Consider the following 21,470-nt stretch of genomic DNA (forward strand, 5'->3'; position numbering starts at 1 on the left):
AAACACAAATATTGTTTAATTGAGCTGTTGCTGTGCAGATGTTTTGTATGTAATTAAAGTCCATAATCAGTTGACTTTAAGCAAGGGAGATTAAGCAGCATAATCTGGGTGGGCCTGAGTCTATAAATTGAAAAGCCTTAAAAACAGGACTTGAGGCTTCCCTGGGAGAAGAAATTCCACCTGTGAACCAGCAGCAAATTCCAGCCTGCCCTTCCTGAGGACTTGCCCTATGGGTTTCAGACTTGCTTAGCCAGCCTCCACCTGGCATAAGCCAATTTCTTGCAATAAATCTCTTAATGTATTTTACACACACACACACACACACACACACATGCACATACTCATGCACATGCACACATGCCCGTGCAAAAACACCTCCTGCTGGTTCTGTTTCTCTGATTAAACCCTGACTGATACAGCCTCAGATATCCCTAAAGCTTTTGTTTTACCCATTAGTGCTGCCAGCTGGGCCCCGCACGGACCCCACAGGTGTTGGGTGTTCAATAGTATGTGTTGAATTGAATTGAATTTAAGGTGTTCAGCCCTCGTGTAGAGGTAGCCTTTGTTGAGGTAGTTGGCTGCTGCACCAAATATGCAGGGCAAGGTATCGGGCAGCTCCCCCTGTCCGTATTCTCCGCTCAGAGTCGGGCGTTGATTCACAGCACCCTCTGAAACTCAAGTGGCAGAAATTGGCAGTGAAAAGAACCACCACCCACATGTCTTCTAGCATGTGGGAGAAATGTGGCCAAACACTGAGACTTCACATGAAAAATCGTATCTGCCTCTGTTACTGCTTCTCAGTATTATTTGGTTTCTCTTGTGAATTGTGAAACATGTAAAAGGGGGTTCTGAGATAGTCCAATGGGAAAAACCAGAAAAATGAACCATTAATGTGGTTTGGAGAAATAAAGGGCCAAAGAAACGATTGGTCCTTGCTTAGACCTAGTAAATACAGTACCAACCTATTTCAGTAGGTTCTGCTTAGCATGTACAGTCAATTTTGCTATAACATGACATATGTATTGCTGAAAATCAATGAGCTATGCAGAATCACAAAGTGAAAACCAAGGGCTAATGGGAAAATGGGATAGGAGCACAACACAAAAAATTGTGACTTATTGAAAAGGGTAGGCACCTAATAAAAATTGTAGCACAGTTTTACACATGTTAAATGATGATGAAATAAAACAGTACTCCAATATATATAGTACTTTACCTTGAAAAAGATAAAGTTTTCTCGTGGACTAGAGCATCGGATGGCTGCAACTTGTGAGTTATCGTGAGGCTGTGGAAGGGTTTTTTTCCCAAAATTGGACAGAAAGCTGTAATACCACATGTGCTTGGGTTTATCTCATAACACAGGTGGCAATCTGCGGGAACTGGTAGACATTTGAGGTGTATGTGGCGGGGGGGGGGGGTTTGTGTGTTCCTACACACCTCAATTCAGCTGAGTGCAGTTTTCCGCACTCAGTGTTTCTCGTGGATGGGATAACATATGTCCATCACATTGGAACAAACTTGCATTTTCAGAACAAGTGTGATTACGGGGCTGACGGTGCTGCCTAAAGAGATCACCACCCTTTATCTGTACTTTCAAACTCCCAAAGGTTCTTTGTAAGTTTGGCGCAAATTCATTTGTTAGCAAAAAGTAAGGTGAATATAAATGTTTTCCAGAAACACTGCATTTGATTGTAAAGCGCTGTCACAGACCCCACTGGGGTTTAAATATGCCTCTGTACAATCTGAAAACTTGTGATTTCTAAAGCATGTCTAGCTCTAAGGGAATAGGGAACAGTCCATCTGTATACTGAGTGTCTGTTTTGTGTGAGGCATCGTGTTAGGACACGGTACACAGCAGTTGCCTGAATCCTATCATTTTACTAATTTAAGAGGAATTTTGCAGTGCTTTTCTTAGCCCTGGAACATCAGAATACTTTAGAGAAGAAACTGTTCAGTTAAAAAAGATTGCTAGACGTACACTCTAGTAATGTAAACTCATGTTTACTGAGCAGTGTGCTCGGAATTTAGGGGAGGAATTTAGTGTGTATAAAATATATGGTACCTAAAGAAATTAAAAGGTATTTGAAAGAAATAGTGAAGACATTGTTTCCCCGAGTGTGTTCAGAGGAACACTAGTCATGATGGATGTCCAGAAAGTCAAGTTCGGGCAGCACTGCGTATTCTCTGCCCTTCTGGAGCGCAATAATGATATCAGCATAGTAAAGACTCTGAAACGTCCCATAGTAAAGAAGCATGTTTAACTTTCTTTTACGTGGATTCTCAAATGTACTGGTCTTTGAATAACAACCTGGTACTGACCCACAGAGCACATTCTGAGAAACTCCAGACTAAGGCGTTTATGATGCTCCAGAAGAACTATGAGAGGAAATTCTGTTTCTCATTTGGAAGTGTAGCGTATAAATCCAATGCGGAGAAATTGTATGCTTTTATTATTTTAGGTTTAGAAATGAAAATGTAAGAAGTGCATTCTTATGACAAATGGAAAATGAATCAGATTTGCTTGACTTGCCCAGCGATTTTTAATTTTTAGAATCTTCTATATAAACTAGCAATTATGATGATGCAGCCATCAAATGGTATGTAATTATATCCATGAAATAATGGATAGTGAGTACTTTTTTAAATGAAAACAAATTCCCTAAAGTAATTATTGGATGATGAAAATAAATTAATTCAATTCAGTACTTAAAGAATGAAGATTACTGTGATCCCTGAAGCAGTGTATGTGCAGATATAGGTTCTTTCATGTGAAAAATTATGGCAGAGAAATGCTGAAATATTAAGAAAATGTGATACCCACTGTTTTTTCTCCTATAAACTCAGTCTTACCATTTAAGATGGTCAATTTCCACAGAGGCTGGTAAGCAGATGTTTCATAGCTAGTAAGACATGGGATCAGGATTCAGGCCAACTGCTCTCATCTCTGGGGCCTACATGCTTAACCCCTAACTAGAGCTGCAGTCATTAAAAAAACAAATTTAGTAGAAATAACATTTCTTTTTCTCCCTCCCCTCCTCTCCCCACTGTCCCAACCACCCAACAAAAGTAAATTTCTGTTGTAAACTTCTAAAATGCCATTCTAAATACTTTAATGTTAGAGAATACTTTGCGAAGCCATACTCCTTCTATATGACCGTTGTATTTTGGAATGTTAATAGCATTGCAGAAGTGCTCTGTTTTACTGCATTGTGAAAATTGCTTTGATCTTTTAGGCCCCATCTGTACAAATATATTCACAATGACAATTGGCGTTATTTGTCAAGAAAAATAGCTGCTGTTGATGACCATGCACTTAATCCAGTTGATTCCAGGGAGACAGACAGTTATTACAGCCCCCAAATCATAAACTGATCATAAAATAGTTTATTGAGTGGCTATGTGTGGACACATGCTCAGGTTTTCATAATGGTGGTTGTAGCATAGAATTGCAAGTGCTTCATAAAATTTAGGTACTTGCTTTTTTTTTTTGGAAAGAAAATCACTTTAGTCTAATTAATTCACAAACAAAAGCATGTTTAAGTGGCCACACAAACACTCACCCAGCCCCAAACTCAACACCATCGCTGTGAGCTTCTATATGGTGAGAATACCCTCTTCCACTGCAGTCCTGAAGCACAAAAGCTATTAATGATCGAGGAGAGGTTTAACTGGTGGCTTCACACTTTATATCTTCACTATCAATTATATTTTTAATGCTAAACCAACGTGGTCATGAGAGATGATTTTTCATGCCTCCAACTGGAACTTCTTGATGAAGCTAACCCGTTCGCCAATCTGCACTGTTTTCAGCACCTCGCTGAAACCTGCACATAGCTTAAGTTCACCCTGGTTCTGGGCACACTCCAAAAACTGTTTCACCTCAAAAAAGCATGGGCCACTCTGCTGCTGCTGTGCAGGCTGGGTTCCCCAGGGCTCCTGGTGAGTGATGTCAAGCCTTGAGGGCTCAGCATTACTTCCTCCACTGAAGCCCCCAGGGAGGGCATGACCCAGAGTGTGGCCGATGGCAGAACCCACAGCCACGCCGGCTGCAGTGGCTGCCATCTGGGCCATCAGACCTGGCTGCCGGGAAGCAGCAGCAGGGGAGCCAACAGCAGGTGGTGAAGCCGCTGTGGGTGGCTGAGCGGCGGGCGCTGGCCTGGGTGCAGTTCTCATCTGAGGTGCCCGGCTGGCCGGAGGGGCCACGCTGGAAGTGAGGCTTCGGCTTCCACGAGGCATCTTAAATGTGTAGCGAAGTGGGATCTACAAGATTGAGACTCGGAGGAGACCCGGGCTGCTTCTTAGTACTCGCTTTTTTTTTTTTTTTTTTTTGCGGTACGCGGGCCTCTCACTGTTGTGGCCTCTCCCGTTGCGGAGCACAGGCTCTGGACGCGCAGGCTCAGCGTCCATGGCTCACGGGCCCAGCCACTCCGCGGCATGTGGGATCTTCCCGGACCGGGGCTTGAACCCGTGTCCCCTGCATCGGCAGGAGGACCCTCAACCACTGCGCCACCAGGGAAGCCCAGTACTCGCTTTTTTGATATAAAAGATCTTAGACCTAAACATTGAGAAGAAAATTGGGGAATCAAGTAAATAAGAGTATAGCTCCTTCCCTGATTTATAAAATTTTATTCCCTATTAATGTTGCTAAATCACAGTTTGCTGTCCGAATGTTGGGTGGACCTCGTTGCAATTACTGAGTTTTTTCTAAAGTTAATCCTGGAAAAATAATTAATTGCCACAGTCAGTAATAAAATAATCATAAAAATAAACTTTTAAATTTTATTTAAAATGTAAAGATATTTCTGACAGGAATGTATAATTAATTTCGGAAATGAGAATGGGAGAAATTTTTTTTTTTTATAACTGAGATGTCACCAAACACTAAGACTTTGAAGCAGACTTCTAACAAAAGCTTCTGTGTTCTGACTCCTCCTCCGAAGAAAGATTGGTGTTCTTAGGACTTAGAATCTTTTTTTTTTCTCATGGTAAGAGGATTGTTTGTTGGATGGAGAGTTCAGGTAGGTTTTACTGTTCTTTTACCTTCCGGTTAATAAGTAAGGCATTGATGAAGCAGCCTTCCCCAAGTAATTTATGAGAAGGGCGGGTGCTATCTGACATCTGGACTTTGACACGTCTTCCAGGATGATGTGTATGGACTCATGCCAAGTGATTGCCCATATAACATGCAGCACAAAGTGCTAGGCTGCCTGGATTACAAGCAGTCCTCAAGCGGCCAGCTCTACAGATAGGTCACCTGAAGGAGGCCATTCTGTACCCTCATGAAGCCCACCAAGTTCTCCGAGCTGAGGCTTCCATACCCTGGTGTCCTCTCCCAGACTGTCTGTTCACTTTCTGCCCCGCCCCCCCCCAATATGACCAGTGCAGCAAATATTTTATCTGGTGGCTGCCCCCATTCAAGACACTTGAAGCAGGACTTCCCTGGTGTTGCAGTGGTTAAGCATCCGCCTACTAATAATGCAGGGGACATGGGTTCGAGCCCTGGTCCGGGAAGATCCCACATGCCGCGGAGCAACTAAGCCCGTGCACAAGTACTGAGCCTGCGCTCTACAGCCCATGAGCCACAACTACTGAGCCCATGTGCCACAACTGTTGAAGCCCACATGCCTAGAGCCCGTGCTCTGCAACAGGACAAGCCACCGCAATGAGAAGCCTGTGCACTGCAATGAAGAGTAGCCTCCGTTCACCGCAACTAGAGAAAAGCCCACGCGCAGCAACAAAGACCCAAGGCAGACAAAAATAAATTAAAAAAAAAGAAGGACTGAGGCATTACTCAGCCATAAAAAAGAACAAAATAATGCCCTTTGCAGCAACATGGATGGACCTAGAGATTCTCATACTGAGTGAAGTAAGTCAGAGAAAGGCAAATATCCTATGATATCGCTTATATGTGGAATGTAAAAAAAAAGGCTACAAATGAACTTATCTACAAAACCGAAATAGAGTTACAGATGTAGAAAATAAACTTATGATTACCAGGGGGTAACGGGGGGAGGGATAAATTGGAAGATTGGGATTGACACATACACACTACTATATATAAAACAGATAACTAATAAGGACCGACTGTATAGCACAGGGAACTCTACTTAATACTCTGCAATGGCCTATATGGGAAAAGAATCTAAAAAAGAGTGGATATATGTATTTGCATAGCAGATTCACTTTGCTGTACAGCAGAAACTAACACAACATTGTAAATCAATTATACCCCAATTAAAAAAAAAAAGACACCGAGCATTACAAAGGCCCTCATCAGCCTTCTTGGCTGACCATGTAGACCAAGTCACCCATTAGTTAATACCCATGCAAGAAACTGTAATTTAATTTGCCTTTAATTATAGTTAACTCTCTTGCTTCCAGCTCAACTGAGCCCCACCAAATCCACCTTGATTTTAGAGAAAGGGATGACTTTTTTCCCCCATCAATAAATTCTAACATTCTAAAATTCTCTACTTAGCTTAAAAGCTAGATTTGTGGGCCAAGGCTGGAGGTAATGATGTTATCATAACTGATACTTTTAGAATTTTGCTATGGCCTTTTAGAATATTTCTGATTAGAGAATTTGGGGTTAGGTATTTCTACAGTGGGAAAAAAAGCAATTGATATAAAAGGAAAAAAAAAGAATTTTACCTCAGAAATAAGTGAAATGTAGCATAAGTGACTGTCTGACCATTTACTATGATGCTGTCAAACTTAGGAATCAGATGTCACTTACATATTTTGAGCCTTGGACAGTTGTAGAGAAAGTACTCACTTATTTCATCAGGCAGTGCCAAAGACCCATTCCATAGTAAGGTAATGATACTTGTGGCACCTTATAGAATTCTTTTAATTTAAATTTTTAAAATTGACTCATTTTATATAGAATCAATTCTTCTAACATTTCCCTAATATTCTGTGGTGGTCTTCAAAAACTACTGATTATAATTTTTTATATTAGCCTTTGGAGATTTTACTGATGGGAACCAAAAGTAGGTTTCGTGAAAATCTCTGGCCTATACTCCTGAATAAATAACCACTGAAAACATACAGACATTCTGAAATTAAACACTCCAATTTTAGGGTTTTTTTTTTTTACCATTTTTAAATGATATGATCTCAATTATATTGCACATTTCCTTGTCTTTTAAATAATTTAACTCTGAGGACTACATGCCTAGCACAGTGTCTTATGTATGGGGGCATCTGCTATGTTGTAAATCTCCTTTCCTTTTAAGGGTGATACAGTATGTTATTTAAGGGATCGATGAAGTTTGAAGGTGTGTTTGTATTTATACTAAGGATTCCAGACTGTTATCTTTTTTTTTTTTTTTTTTTTTTTTGCGGTACGCAGGCCTCTCACTGTTGTGGCCTCTCCCGTTGCGGAGCACAGGCTCCAGACGCGCAGGCTCAGCGGCCGTGGCTCACGGGCCCAGCCGCTCCGCGGCATGTGGGATCTTCCCTGACCGGGGCGCGAACCCACGTCCCCTGCATCGGCAGGCGGACTCTCAACCACTGCGCCACCAGGGAAGCCCCAGACTGTTATCTTTTTGTAATTGGTGATTATACTTTCTGCTTCCTCACTGTCTCACGCCACTGCTCAGAGCAAAGTAGTTTCTTCCTCATGTCAGATTTTCTGTGAACTCTTAGTAAGGCCAGAACTGCAGATCACCAGAGGAAATGAGATGACTACCTTGAACATCATTAACCTCAGTTTTGTACCCAGATCTCTCTGTAGACTCTGGCCAGCAGAGATCTGGGGGCTCTGATACCCAGCTGCGGGCTCGTACCTGTGTGTTTTGTGCAAGTACTTTTCTATACACATTGTGAGTGTTCATCTCTCCTTTTCCCTCAAAGCTCCTGACTTCAGCTTCTAAGATATGTCTCCCATGACACAGACAAGTAATTTCATCTCTCTGGGCCTCAGGTTCCTCATCCGTGAAATAGGGATGTTAGTAGTATCTACTTCCCAGGGTTGTTTTGAAGATAACTGAGTTAATATCTGTAAAGGTCTTAGAGCAGTCATGCATAGTAAGGGTTAAATAATTTTAAAAAAAGATTGACCACTGGATAAATGACTCTTTAAGCTTCTTAAAGGAAAAGACAGATCTGAGAAGATACTTCTCCTAGTAGAGGGTGATTTACACTTTCTTTTCTGGGGTAGGAATGGAGTAATTTGGAGGGATTTGTATCTGAAGGAGCAGAACTGAAAGGTATTACCTAAAATATCTGTAGAAAGTGCTGGCAGTGAGCCTGGGTTCTGACTGGATCAAGTAATATATGGAAAGATGTTCATAGCAGCTCCTCTGGGGGCTTTTCATAGTAGACCTTAAAAGGAGACAAGAGGAATAAACTGGAAATACATGGGGATGAAGGGAATTGGGGACAAAGCTTACGCCATGAGTTAGCAGTTATCTTCGGTTACCTAACAAAGGCTGAAAGAGAGTGATTCTCAGGGGAGATGATATATATATGTAAGTCACATACATAGATATATAAATCTTTTAACCACCTGTCTGACATAGGTGTTTTTCTCAGCTTCTTCCGTGGAAAGGGGCCCTGGCCATCTGCTTTGTTAAAAGAAAGCAGGCAGCAGCTTCGTGTGGCACGTGCAGGGGATGCCCTGCCGACCACCGTGAAGCTTGGAAGCCCTTCGTGGTGCCCGCGGGCGCTTGTCGAGAGCCGGGGCGGGGGTGGGGTGGGGTGGGGTGCGGAGGACCCATGCCCGGGGCCCGCCTCGCCCACTGCTGCGGCTGCTGCGCGCACTGGCTGCCCAGCAACGGCGCTGGCGCGCGGCCGGGTGGCTCTTGGCTCCAACAGCTGGGCCGCCCTTTGCCCCGGCTCGCAGCCTGGTGGTAATTCGCTCTAGGCTCAGAGGGGCAGCCCTGTCAAACTGCAGCCTGTGTTTATCTTGTAATCCACAGACAAGAAGAAGGGAGGCAAATTCCAGCCTTTGAAGAAGTTGTTTGGCAAAAGGAAAAAGAAAGGCACGTCGACGGCCCGGGAGGCGTCTGCAGGGCGCAAGTGTCGCTCTCCCCCGAGTGTCAGCAATGGGACCTTCTCTTCCGACGAGGAGACCCTGGAGGACAGCCTGAGGTAATCACTCGCACTTTTTTTTCTGACCTTCAGCGGAGTTCCGGGGTGGGGAGTGGGGTCCCGAAGGAGGCAGAGCGGCATCCTCATGGGCTCCACTTCTGGGAAGGTGGAGGACCGGCGTGCGTGGTGCGCTCTGTGCGGAGACGTTACCTCGGGGAATTAGCATACGTGTCTGGCCTCACTTCGTGGGAGAGCATAGGGATGTGCGCCTTCATCTTGCTGCCCTCGCTGGGGGAGGAAGGCAGCAGCTCACTGCCTTGGCTCAACCCTAGCTCCTTGAGTTGGAGGAGACCATGTCCCCCTGTCCCATTGCCTGGCAAGGAGGAAGGGTGGTTCGTACACTAGGTTTTACACCCGCGTTGAGAATGCAAACTGCTGGGGCACAGGGTGTCACCCTTCATCCCCCTGGCCATGTCTAGCAACTTCCAGACCCTGCCTACAATGGGGCTTTTAGTTTCTGCTTCTTGTTCTCTCTCTCTCTCTCCTCCCCTCCCGTCTCCCTCTCGTCGTCCTTCTCCTCTCTCTCTCCTTCTCGTTGCTCTTTCCTCTTTTCTCTCTCTTTCTCTTCCTCTTAGAGAACAGGCACTACATCTGGCTGTTACCGTGTCAAGAACTCAGACAAGCAGGGTAAGGAGGTACTTTCTCACCTGAGTGCTGGGAGTTGAAGTCAGAGATGGTTACGTTCTGCTACTGACAGCTCAGAAGTCGGCTCCTCTGAGAAGCCCTTTCCCACTACCCGCTCTGATTCGTTTGCCCTTGACTGCGTGGCTCCCGCGAAGAACTTGTTACTTTCTCTGGAAATGATTGATGGGCTAGTCTGTCTCTCTCACTCAGCTGCCAGTTCTGTGAAGCCAGGGACCAGGTTTTATTCAGCCTCACCTTAGGCACTCAAAAAGTGTTTCCTATGAATGACTGGCACTGCATTAAGTTGCCCTAGTACGTGTTGAAGGCATAGATGATGTAACCTGTGATATTCTCACTGTGTTTGAAGGACAAAGACGAAAACAGCCTCGGTGGTCTGTCTGTGAGTACAGTGTTGTCAACTACAGTTGAGCCCAGGTTACAGAATCCTCAGGCAAGCCGTGCACATTAAGCATTACAGTGCCCACAACAGCATTTGTTAGCCCTAAGTAATGCTGACTCTTTTCCTCCACAGGCCTATATTGGTTTTCCATTGTCTTTATTAGGGAAACTATTGAATTTAACCAAAGAGAACGATTTCACTGAAAGGAGAACACAGCTAGCACCAAACTAACCCAATTGTTGGAATGTTAGTATCAATATAGAATTGAGTATTGGCCAGCACGAATCAGGTTTGACTTTACTTTGGTTTCTTCCCTTGCAAAATAAGAATGTGAACGTTTTTTGCTTCACAGCATCAGAATGAGGTACAGATACTAAAATGTGACCAAACAGCAGTTTAAGGCAAAATCTGAGATCAAGTTTGGAAAGTTCTCCTTTGGAAGGACTGTCCTATGAAAACACAACTTGTTCTTTTTATAACAGGTTATGGTTTTGTCAAGTCTCTGATTTCTTGCTGAATTTTATTAGACTCTTAGAAGACCCTAGACCCTTGTTCTCTTCCCATTTAAGTGGTATTCTGTTTACCCCTTGGGGTTTTCCTTAAGGTTTTAAGTTTTAAAACTTAAAGATTTTAAGATTTGCCTTGGGGAAATCTACATTGGATCAAACAGCTACATTTCCATTAAATGTAGGTAATGTTACCTGTTCTTATTGATAAACCTATATTTATGAGACATATACTATATTTTAATTATTTAATACTTATTTGTATAATACAGAAAGCTAGAAGGATAAGCTTGGGACGATGAGTTTAAAAAAGGTTCTTTAAATGTTTTTAAAATTAAAAAAATAGGAAAACAGAAGTTGCTTAAAATATATATTCCCTCTTCCTACTCAGAAACTTCCAATTGAAAAATAATTCCGCCCACAAAGTAAATATTACATGCATCACTTACAGTATGGCTGAACTTTTGATTATTCGCCCTATTTACAGATGGAGAAAATGAAAAATGTTGCTTCCAACCATTCTTATTTTCAGTTCACTGTTCAATTAACAGATACGTTACTTCACATTGCGTAAGGATTCAAGAAATGTCTGTGCCTTTTATTTGCTATTTCCAAAATGGGCAGCTCTCACTACAGCACAAAAGTCAAAATTCCATTAACATGATATCTGGTGGAGGTTCCAAGGAGGCAGATTTCAGCCCAATGTGAGGGAAAATTTCTTAATTACTAGAGCTGCTTAAAAATGGGGAGGCTGGGTATGTGCCAGAGGCATTGGAACTGATGAAGGGCACTTCTGCACTAGGTGAGAATTTAAAGGAGCTGAACTTTAACATGCTGTCAAACTCTAAGAATCTGTAATTCTAGAAATGTCTCCATGGCCAAAAATAGCTCTTTATTGATCTCCTTCTGCCTGAAATTTCTCATTTCCTTTGGGTTTCAAAGCATTCTGTTCTCTCTAGGTTAGAAGCCTTTATTTCTCCTAGGCTACTACTTTTAAATTATACATGCCTATGGGAAAAGCAAAACAGTAAAACGTGATCAGTTTTTAACAATTGAATGTGACTTCCTTTAGTAACTAAATACAGCTAATATTGTGTTTCCCAAAGTGTGTTGAATAGATGTTAAATTTAAAAGGGGGAGAGGGTCAGTTTGACAAAGAGATCTGGGAAATCCTGGACCAAAATGAATTAAATAGGATTCTTTACATGGGACTTTTCAGATCTGTTACTATGCCAGTGTGCCCTGGGAATTTCCGAGAAGAGGGATGTAGTTTGCAGCATTTCCAAGATTTAACCACAAACTTTTGTTTCACAGAGAATATCCATTGGTGTATATTAAAGCTACCACGTATTAAACTTAATACAGTGTGTTTTGCATAGGTGAATTCCTGTAATATTTACCGTGACTCTGAGATTGACATTATTATTCCCTTTTCAAAGATGAGAAAACTAGGGCTAGAGAATGACTTGCTAGTAAGTTGCTGAGCCACTATTCAAGGAGTAACGAGTGCATTGCTGCTATTCTGCCTCTGTATTCTGCTGCGGCCGTACTAGGGAGCTAGTCATATGGCCCTGAGTTGTCCTGCTGGTCCTGGGTCACCAGGCTCAGGTATCTTCCTGCCTTCAGCTGCCTGATGGAGGCTCTGCTACTTATTGGGGCACCACTTGTCCTACTTCCAATTTCTGCCTAATACCTGGCATTTACTGTGATCATGAATAGCTACAGCACTTTACAGTAAGCGCCAGCTGTAAGCATGGTGAGAACCAAAGGGGCTTCACGGAGGGTGAGCTCACTGTGGGGTTGGAGCAGATAGGAAGGGGCTCAGGAATGAGGAGAACTTGAGCTGTCTCCCAACAAGGGACAGGACTTGGAGTGCTGAGAGGCAAGGCACGGGTGTTTCAGATCAGGAATGGCATGAGCAGAGGCTTTCACACAAGAATGAGTGTGACGTGCATAGAATAGGAGGAAACTTTCCAAATCATTGTGTGAGGCCAGTGTTACCCTAACACCAAAACATCACACACAAAAGAAAACTACGGACTAATAGCTCTTATGAATAAAGACATAAAAAATCCCAGACAAAATACTAGCAAACTGAATCCTCAAACATATAAAAAAGGATTCTACACCATGACCGAATGGGATCTAAGCCAGGAGTACAAGGTTCATTTTATATACAAAAATCAGTCAATATAACACACCATGTTAATAAAATAAAGGACAAAAACCACATGATCATCTCAGTTGATGTAGAAAAAAGCATTTGACAGAATCCAACACCCTTACATGATAAAAACACTCAAAACTGGGAATGGAAAGGAACTTCTTCAACTTGATAAAGGACATCTACAAAAATCCACAGCTAATATTATACTAAATGGTGAAAGAATGAATGTGTTCCCCTTGAGATCAGGAAAAAGACAAGAATGGCTATTCAACACTGTACTGTACTATACCATAGGTTATAGCTAGGACAGTTAGGCAAGAAAAAGAAATAAAAGGCATCAATTTTGGGAAGGAAGAAATAAAAGCTATCTATTTGCAGATACCATGATCCTGTACATAGAATATCCTAAGGAATCCACAAATAAACCATTTGACTAATAAAGTTGAAACAGACTCCAAAATACGAGATTAGGGTTTTTGCATTTCAATGTACCTACTTCTCCTGAGGAGAGTGCAGGCTTCCCACAGCCCTCCTGTTAGTCCCACTGGCCCTCCAACCAGCCAAGGGAGCTCGTCTCCCCTGTGTTGGACCCCAGGACTGGGGCACCCAATATGTGGCTTGAACCCCTCACTCCCCAGGGAGGTTCTCTGCCCGTATAATCTGCCTTTCCCTCTGAAACCCCTCCCTGGGACGCAGGTTCTGACCTGATCACTTCACACCCATTAGGAAGGCTATAATAAAAAAGACAGACAATAGTACGTGTTGGTGAGGATGTGGAGAAATTGGAACCCTCAAACATTGCTGGTAATGTAAAATGATGCAGCCACTTTGGAAAACACTTTGACAGCTCCTCAAAATGTTAAACATAGAGTTACCATATGACCCAGCAATTCCACTCCTAGGTATATACCCAAGAGGAATGAAAATATATTTCCACACAAAAACTAGTTTACAAATGTTCACAGTGGCATTATTCATAATAGCCCCAAAGTGGAAACCATCCAAATGTCCATCAAAAGATGAATGGATAAATACAACATGGTGCATGTCCGTACAATGGAATATTATTTGGGAATGGAAAAGAATGAAATCCTGATACATGGTATCACACGGATAAACTTTGAAAACAATACGTTAAGTGAAAGAAGCCAAATTAAAAAATACCACCTGTTATATGATTCCATTTATATGAAATGTTCCAAACAGGCAAATACACAGAGACAGAAAGATTAGCGGTTGCCAGGTGCGTGGTAGGGTGGGGGTGACTGCTGATGGGTACGTGGTTTCTTTGGGGTTATAAAAATTTTCTAAACTTAGGTGACAGTGATGGTTGTCCAATTTTGTGAATATACTAAAAATCATTTAAATGTACCCTTTAAAAGGGTGAATTTTATGGTTTTGGAATTGCATCTCAAAAAGATTTTGTTTCTTAGGTTTTTCTTTCATATATATACAGCAGGTTCTTATTAGTCATCAATTTTATACACGTCAGTGTATACATGTCAATCCTAATCACCCAATTCATCACACCACCATCCCTACCTCCTGCCACTTTCCCCCCTTGATGTCCATACGTTTGTTCTCTACATCTGTGTCTCAACTTCTGCCCTTCAAACTGGTCCATCTGTACCATTTTTCTAGGTTCCACATACATGCATAAATGTACGATATTTATTTTTCTCTTTCTGACTTACTTCACTCTGTGTGACAGTCTCTAGATCCATCCACGATTCTACAAATGACTCAATTTCATTCCTTTTTATGGCTGAGTAATATTCCATTGTATATATGTACCACAACTTCTTTATCCATTCGTCTGTCGATGGGCATTTAGGTTGCTTCCATGACCTGGCTATTGTAAATAGTGCTGCAACGAACATTGGGGTGCATGTGCCTTTTTGAATTATGGTTTTCTCTGGGATATGCCCAGTAGTGGGATTGCTGGATCATATGGTAATTCTATTTTTAGTTTTTTAAGGAACCTCCAAACTGTTCTGCATAGTGGCTATATCAATTTACATTCCCACCAACAGTGCAAGAGGGTTCCCTTTTCTCCACACCCTCTCCAGCATTTGTTGTTTGTAGATTTTCTGATGATGCCCATTCTAACTGGTGTGAGGTGATACCTCATTGTACTTTTGATTTGCATTTCTCTAATAATTAGTGATGTTGAGCAGCTTTTCATGTGCTTCTTGGCCATCTGTATGTCTTCTTTGGAGAAATGTCTATTTAGGTCTTCTGCCCATTTTGGGATTGGGTTGTTTGTTTCTTTAATATTGAGCTGCATGAGCTGTTTATATATTTTAGAGATTAATCCTTTGTCTGTTGATTCGTTTGCAAATATTTTCTCCCATTCTGAGGGATGTCTTTTTGTCTTGTTTATGGTTTTCTTTGCTGTGCAAAAGCTTTTAAGTTTCATTAGGTCCCATTTGTTTATTTCTGTTTTTATTTCCATTACTCTAGGAGGTGGATCAAAAAAGATCTTGCTGTGATTTATGTCAAAGGGTGTTCTTCCTATGTTTTCCTCTAAGAGTTTTATAATATCTGGTCTTACATTTAGGTCTCAAATCCATTTTGAGTTTATTTTTGTGTATGGTGTTAGGGAGTATTCTAATTTCATTCTTTTACATGTAGCTGTCCAGTTTTCCCAGCACCACTTATTGAAGAGACTGTCTTTTCTCCATTGTATATCCTTGCCTCCTTTGTCATAGATTAGTTGACCATAGGTGCGTGGGTTTATCTCTGGGCTTTCTATCTTGTTCCATTGATCTGTGTTTCTGTTTTTGTGCCAGTACCATATTGTCTTGTTTACTGTAGCTTTGTAGTATAGTCTGAAGTCAGGGAGTGTGATTCCTCCAGCTCCATCTTTTCCCCTCCAGAGTGCTTTGGCTATTCGGGGTCTTTTGTGTCTCCATACAAATTTTAAAATGATTTGTTCTAGTTCCATAAAAAATGCCATTGGTAATTTGATAGGGATTGCATTGAATCTGTAGATTGCTTTGGGTAGTATAGTCATTTTCACAATATTGATTCTTCCCATCCAAGAACATGGTATATCTCTCCATCTGTTTGTATCATCTTTAATTTCTTTCATCAGTGTCTTATAGTTTTCTGCATACAGGTATTTTGTCTCTCTAGGTAGGTTTATTCCTAGGTTGCAATGGCAAATAGGAGTGTTTCCTTAATTTCTCTTTCAGATTTTTCATCATTAGTGTGTAGGAATGCAAGAGATTTCTGTGCATTAATTTTGTATCCTGCTACTTTACCAAATTCATTGATTAGCTCTAGTAGTTTTCTGGTGGCATCTTTAGGATTCTCTATGTATAGTATCATGTCATCTGCAAACAGTGACAGTTTTACTTCTTCTTTTCCAATTTGTATTCCTTTTATTTCTTTTTCTTCTCTGATTGCCGTGGCTAGGACTTCCAAAACTATGTTGAATAATAGTGGTGAGAGTGGACATCCTTGTCTTGTTCTGATCTTAAGGAAATGCTTTCAGTTTTTCACCATTGAGAATAATGTTTGCTGTGGGTTTGTCGTATATGGCCTTTATTATGTTGAGGTAGGTTCCCTCCATGCCCACTTTCTGGAGAGTTTTTATCATAAATGGGTGTTGAATTTTGTCAAAAGCTTTTTCTGCATGTATTGAGATGATCATTTGGTTTTTATACTTCAGTTTGTTAATATGGTGTACACATTGATTGATTTGCGTATATTGAAGAATCCTTGCATCCCTGGGATAAATCCCACTTGATTATGGTGTATGATCCTTTTAACGTGTTGTTGGATTCTGTTTGCTAGTATTTTATTGGGGATTTTTGCAGAGGAAAATTGCAGGATTCATGATATTGGTCTGTAATTTTCTCTTTTTTGTAGTATCTTTGTCTGGTTTTGGTATCAGGGTGATGGTGGCCACATAGAATGAGTTTGGGAGTGTTCCTTCCTCTGCAATTTTTTGGAAGAGTTTGAGAAGGATGGGTGTTAGCTCTTCACTAAATGTTTGATAGAATTCACCTGTGAAGCCATCTGGTCCTGGACTTTTGTTTGTTGGAAGATTTTTCTTTTCTTTTTTTTTTTGTTTTGAGGTACGTGGGCCTCTCACTGTTGTGGCCTCTCCTGTTGCGGAGCACAGGCTCCAGACGTGCAGGCTCAGCGGCCATGGCTCACGGGCCTAGCTGCTCCGCAGCATGTGGGATCTTCCTGGACTGGGGCACGAACCCATGTCTCCTTCATTGGCAGGCGGACTCTCAACCACTGTACCATCAGGGAAGCCCCTGTTGGAAGATTTTTAATCACAGTTTCCACTTCATTACTTGTGATTGGTCTGTTCATATTTTCTATTTCTTCCTGGTTCAGTCTTGGAAGATTATATCTTTCTAAGAATTTGTCCATTTCTTCCAGGTTCTCCATTTTATTGACATAGAGTTGCTTGTAGTAGTCTCTTAAGGTGCTTTGTATTTCTACGTTGTCTGTTGTAACTTCTCCTTTTTCATTTCTAATTTTATTGATTTGAGTCCTCTCCCTCTTTTTCTTGATGAGTCTGGCTAATGGTTTATCCATTTTGTTTATCTTCTTAAAGAACCAGCTTCTAGTTTTATTGATCTTTGACATTGTTTTCTTTGTTTCTATTTCATTTATTTCTTCTCTGATCTTTATGATTTCTTTCCTTCTGCTAACTTTGGGTTTTGTTTGCTCTTCTTTCTCTAGTTCCTTTAGGTTTAAGGTTAGATTGTTTATTTGAGATTTTTCTTGTTTCTTGAGGTAGACTTGTATAGCTATAAACTTCCCTCTTAGAACTGCTTTTGCTGCATCCCATAGGTTTTGGATAGTCGTATTTTCATGGTCATTTGTCTCTAGGTATTTTTTGATTTCCTCTTTGATTTCTTCAGTGATCTCTTGGTTATTTAGCAACATATTGTTTAGCCTCCATGTGTTTTTTTTTTTTTTTACGTTTTTTTCCCCTGTAATTTATTTCAAATCTCATAGCATTGTGATCAAAAAAGATGCTTGATATGATTTCAGTTTTATTCAATTTACTGAGGCTTGATTTGTGACCCAAGATGTGATCTATCCTGGAGAATGTTCCATGCACACCTAAGAAAGTGTAATCTGCTGTTTTTGGATGGAATGTCCTATAAATATCAATTAGATCTATCTAGTCTGTTGTGTCATTTAAAGCTTCTGTTTCCCTATTTATTTTCATTTTGGATGATCTGTCCATTGGTGTAAGTGAGGTGTTAAAGTCCTCCACTATTATTGTGTTATTGTCGATTTCCTCTTTTAGAGCTGTTAGCAGTTGACTTATGTATTGAGGTGCTCCTATGTTGGATGCATATATATTTATAACCCTGTAACTGTCGGGGAGAGTGGGCCCGCTGTGGAGATGACGGGGCTCTCCCGAGCAACCTTCCCTGACGGCCTTTCCAGCCGTCCCGGAGCTGGTCATAGCACACTGCTGCAGTGGAACTGCGCCTGGTGGCGGCCGGTCACCAACCAGGGGTCAGTCCCCCGCCGGCCCCACCCCCGGCCCCGCCCACCCCCTTGCGGACCCCCCCCCCCCCCGCACCCGTCCGCGGAGACGCAGAGGGAGAGGCGAGGGGCGGAGGGAGGGCTGGGGGAGGGGTCAGGAGGAACGGGGAGCGGGAATGATCCGCTGGGGCCGCCAGCACAGCCAGACCCGCCGCCGGGTTGAATCCTCCGGGAGGACTGCGCGGACCCCACCCGTTTAAGATGTTTTTTAAGAAAGGAATAAATGTAGCCTTGATGAGGTTATACCTGGCTGAGGTGGTTAAGTTCATGTTGGCAGGAGAGACAAGGGGCGTATTTTCCTCCTCTGAAACCCTAAAATAGGAGGTAGGAATTTGAGGTGGAACAGAAAGGGATAATTTTGAAGTAGGACATAGGTGCAGAGTGTAACAGGCTAGCTTGGAAGGGTAAGCAGCTGCTCCCATTTACTTGAGGGTTTTGTGCCCTGCATTGGGGGGTCCATGGGCATCTTGATAGCGGAGAGAGGACCTGGGGAAAGATACAGGTCATGTTTGAGGCTGCCTACTTGAAATATGTGCCTCTGGGTGACCCCACACCCCTGCCCCCCCAATAATGTAAATTGTATGAGACCCTTATTCAGTAGTCTTTCCCCGCCACCAGCACACACAGTTACAGACAAACACACACGCGCGTGCGCACACCAGTGTTAAAATTTCAGGTCGTTTTTAGTGCTGATCCAGTACCTTCACAAGTGCAGTTAGTGTTAGAGATATGACTGGACTCCAGGTCAGCTGATTTTGCACATGGTAATCCTTTCGTCTAGAACAGCCCCACCTCCATCTCCACCTCCTTCCCCCAGCTAATTCCTCTTCATCCTTCAGTTTTCTGCGCAAATGCACCTTCCTCGAGGGAGCAAGCTTTCTCTGGCCCCCTGAGCCTAGATCAGGACCCCTGCCACCAATGTTCACACAACTTCCGTAAAAGCAGGCCTGCATGCCTTGCCTTTCATCGTATTTCCAGCCTCTAGCACTGTGCCCGGCACATAGCAGGCATTCAGTAATTATTCATTGAATGAATGAGTACATAAATCCTGCCCTTGTTACCATACTGACTCTTCCCACTGTACCAGTCAGTGTTCGTCTAATTCATCCTTCAGTTTCCCATCATGATGAAGAGTATCGCTGTCCCTCTGACCTGCTGGAAAAGGAAAATTACACGGTTGGTGTAGTGAGACAGCATGTCACCAGTGAAATTACAGTGAAGCTCAGGCTCCCTGATTACCACGTGTGCTTAGGTCCCTTGGCCTTGCTGCTTTTCAGAAGATGAAGTCAGAAAAGACTTACTTTACTTGATCATTTATCCTCTGTCCATAGGAACCTGGAATGTGCTGAAATTGAACAGGGAGTAGAGAAGAGGTACAAAAGCATTAAATGCATGAAAATTAGGACTAAGCAGGAGAACAAATAGAGCTGGGCTGAGTAAGTCTGGGGGAAAGAAGGATGATGAATCAGTTTCGGCAATTATTGGAGATACAAGATGTGGGAGAGCAGCAGATCAGGAGCTAGGGTCCTCTTGTGAATACAGGTGCTTTCACTCATGAGCTGTGTGACCTTAACCAAGCCAGCCTCTTTATCTGTTAAATGGATATGCCGTCTTCAAGGATTATTATGAGGACAAAAAAATGCACATGACATTACACTATCTGCTATAAAAAAGCACTTTACAAATGCAGGACATAATATTACTACTGAGATAAAGAGGTTGTCGATAACTAGCTTTCTATTTCCAGAGCATAGACCAAGACTAAACTGATTCCAACAGTGGCTAGAGAGGTTTTTTTGGTTTTTTTAAATAAATTTATTTATTTTTATTTATTTATTATTTTTGGCTGTGTTGGGTCTTCGCTGCTGTGCGCGGCTTTCTCTAGTTGCGGCGAGCAGGCGCTACTCTGTTGCAGTGCGTGGGTGTTGCAGTGTACCGGCTTCTCATTGCGGTGGCTTCTCTTTTTGCGGAGCACGTGGGCTTCAGTAGTTGTGGCTCGTGGGCTCTAGAGCACAGACTCAGTAGTTGTGGCCCACGGGCTTACTTGCTCCACGGGCATGTGGGATCTTCCTGGACCAGGGATCGAACCCGTGTCCCCTGCATTGGCAGGCAGATTCTTAACCACTGCGCCACCAGGGAAGCCTGGCTAGAGAGGTTTATGAAAACATCTTTCTCTAGGTGGGGCATCTGAGGAGTGGAACAGATAGCGTGGAAGCCCGTGGAACCCCTACAGAGCGTTAGAGGCAGGCTAGACGATTGCTCGTCCTACGTGATCTAGGCATGGGACTGAGCTAAGGGGCTGAAGTAGATGATCCTTTGACTTCCAGTTCTGAGAATCTGTGTTTTAAGATTCCAGACTTTCTTCCTCTTCCTTGAATTTTTTATGACGTATCCTGTTTCTATTGTAATTATTAGGTGATTTGGTACTCTATAGCCTATTGAGTACCAAATATTTTCATAAACTACCAGAGTCCAGGATGAACCTCCCAGACGCCACACAAAGTGTAATATGACTTCAGGCTCTTCCAGCAACTCTAGTTTGTTTGATGAGGATAGTTAATTGGTTTTTAGCATTTCATTTGAATGAGACTCACGGATCTGCTTAGGAAGAAAAGTGCTGATCAATTACAATTGCCCCTGTTGTCATGGAAACAAGCTGCAATTGGACTATAATTATATTTCCTTATTCCTGAAGTGAATCCCTAATCATTGCCATGGTAATTACCCAATATCTATGGTCCCAAATTACATGATGCTTGTCCAAAAAAGACAAAGGAGAAGTAGAAGGGCTGGCCTGAGACATGTGTTAACTGTGCAGCTGCAGAGAGCCTTCTCCTTTTTTGGGTGGGGAGAATTCCCCTCTGTAGGCTCATACTCCAAGGTTAGATGATGTCAGTGGGTCTTAGATGTGCCCAGAGTTTAGAGTAGTGGCTAGAAGACTGTATCAGGTAGGATGATTTCAGTTGTAACAGAAAACACTTCTACTGGTATCTTCTTCAACAGTAAGGAAATATATTATCTGATTCCTGATAGTCTGGAAGACTTTCCAAGTTCCAAGGTCCATTAATGAAGCAACCCAGCAACATCAGCAAGATCCAGTCTGATTCCTTTTTTTCTCTCGTATTTTCAGGGAGTAGGCTCTTGTCCT

At 42.4% G+C, this 21,470-nt stretch overlaps 1 protein-coding gene and 1 pseudogene across 3 annotated transcripts in view; one reads left to right on the forward strand and one right to left on the reverse strand.

Annotated features, from left to right (window-relative positions):
• CRACD (capping protein inhibiting regulator of actin dynamics) overlaps window positions 1–21,470 on the forward strand; it is a 314,918-nt gene that overhangs the window by 206,323 nt on the left and 87,125 nt on the right. For all 3 annotated transcript variants that reach the window (XM_067736077.1, XM_067736076.1, XM_067736080.1), the window contains one exon: window positions 8,925–9,096. The gene's annotated coding sequence lies outside the window, so the exon portion shown is untranslated. The remainder of the gene's footprint in view (window positions 1–8,924; window positions 9,097–21,470) is intronic.
• Window positions 3,671–4,293, reverse strand: LOC137223173 (coiled-coil-helix-coiled-coil-helix domain-containing protein 2 pseudogene; annotated as a pseudogene).

The sequence above is a fragment of the Pseudorca crassidens genome, chromosome 4 (assembly GCF_039906515.1).
Source record: "Pseudorca crassidens isolate mPseCra1 chromosome 4, mPseCra1.hap1, whole genome shotgun sequence".
Taxonomy (NCBI): domain Eukaryota; kingdom Metazoa; phylum Chordata; class Mammalia; order Artiodactyla; family Delphinidae; genus Pseudorca; species Pseudorca crassidens.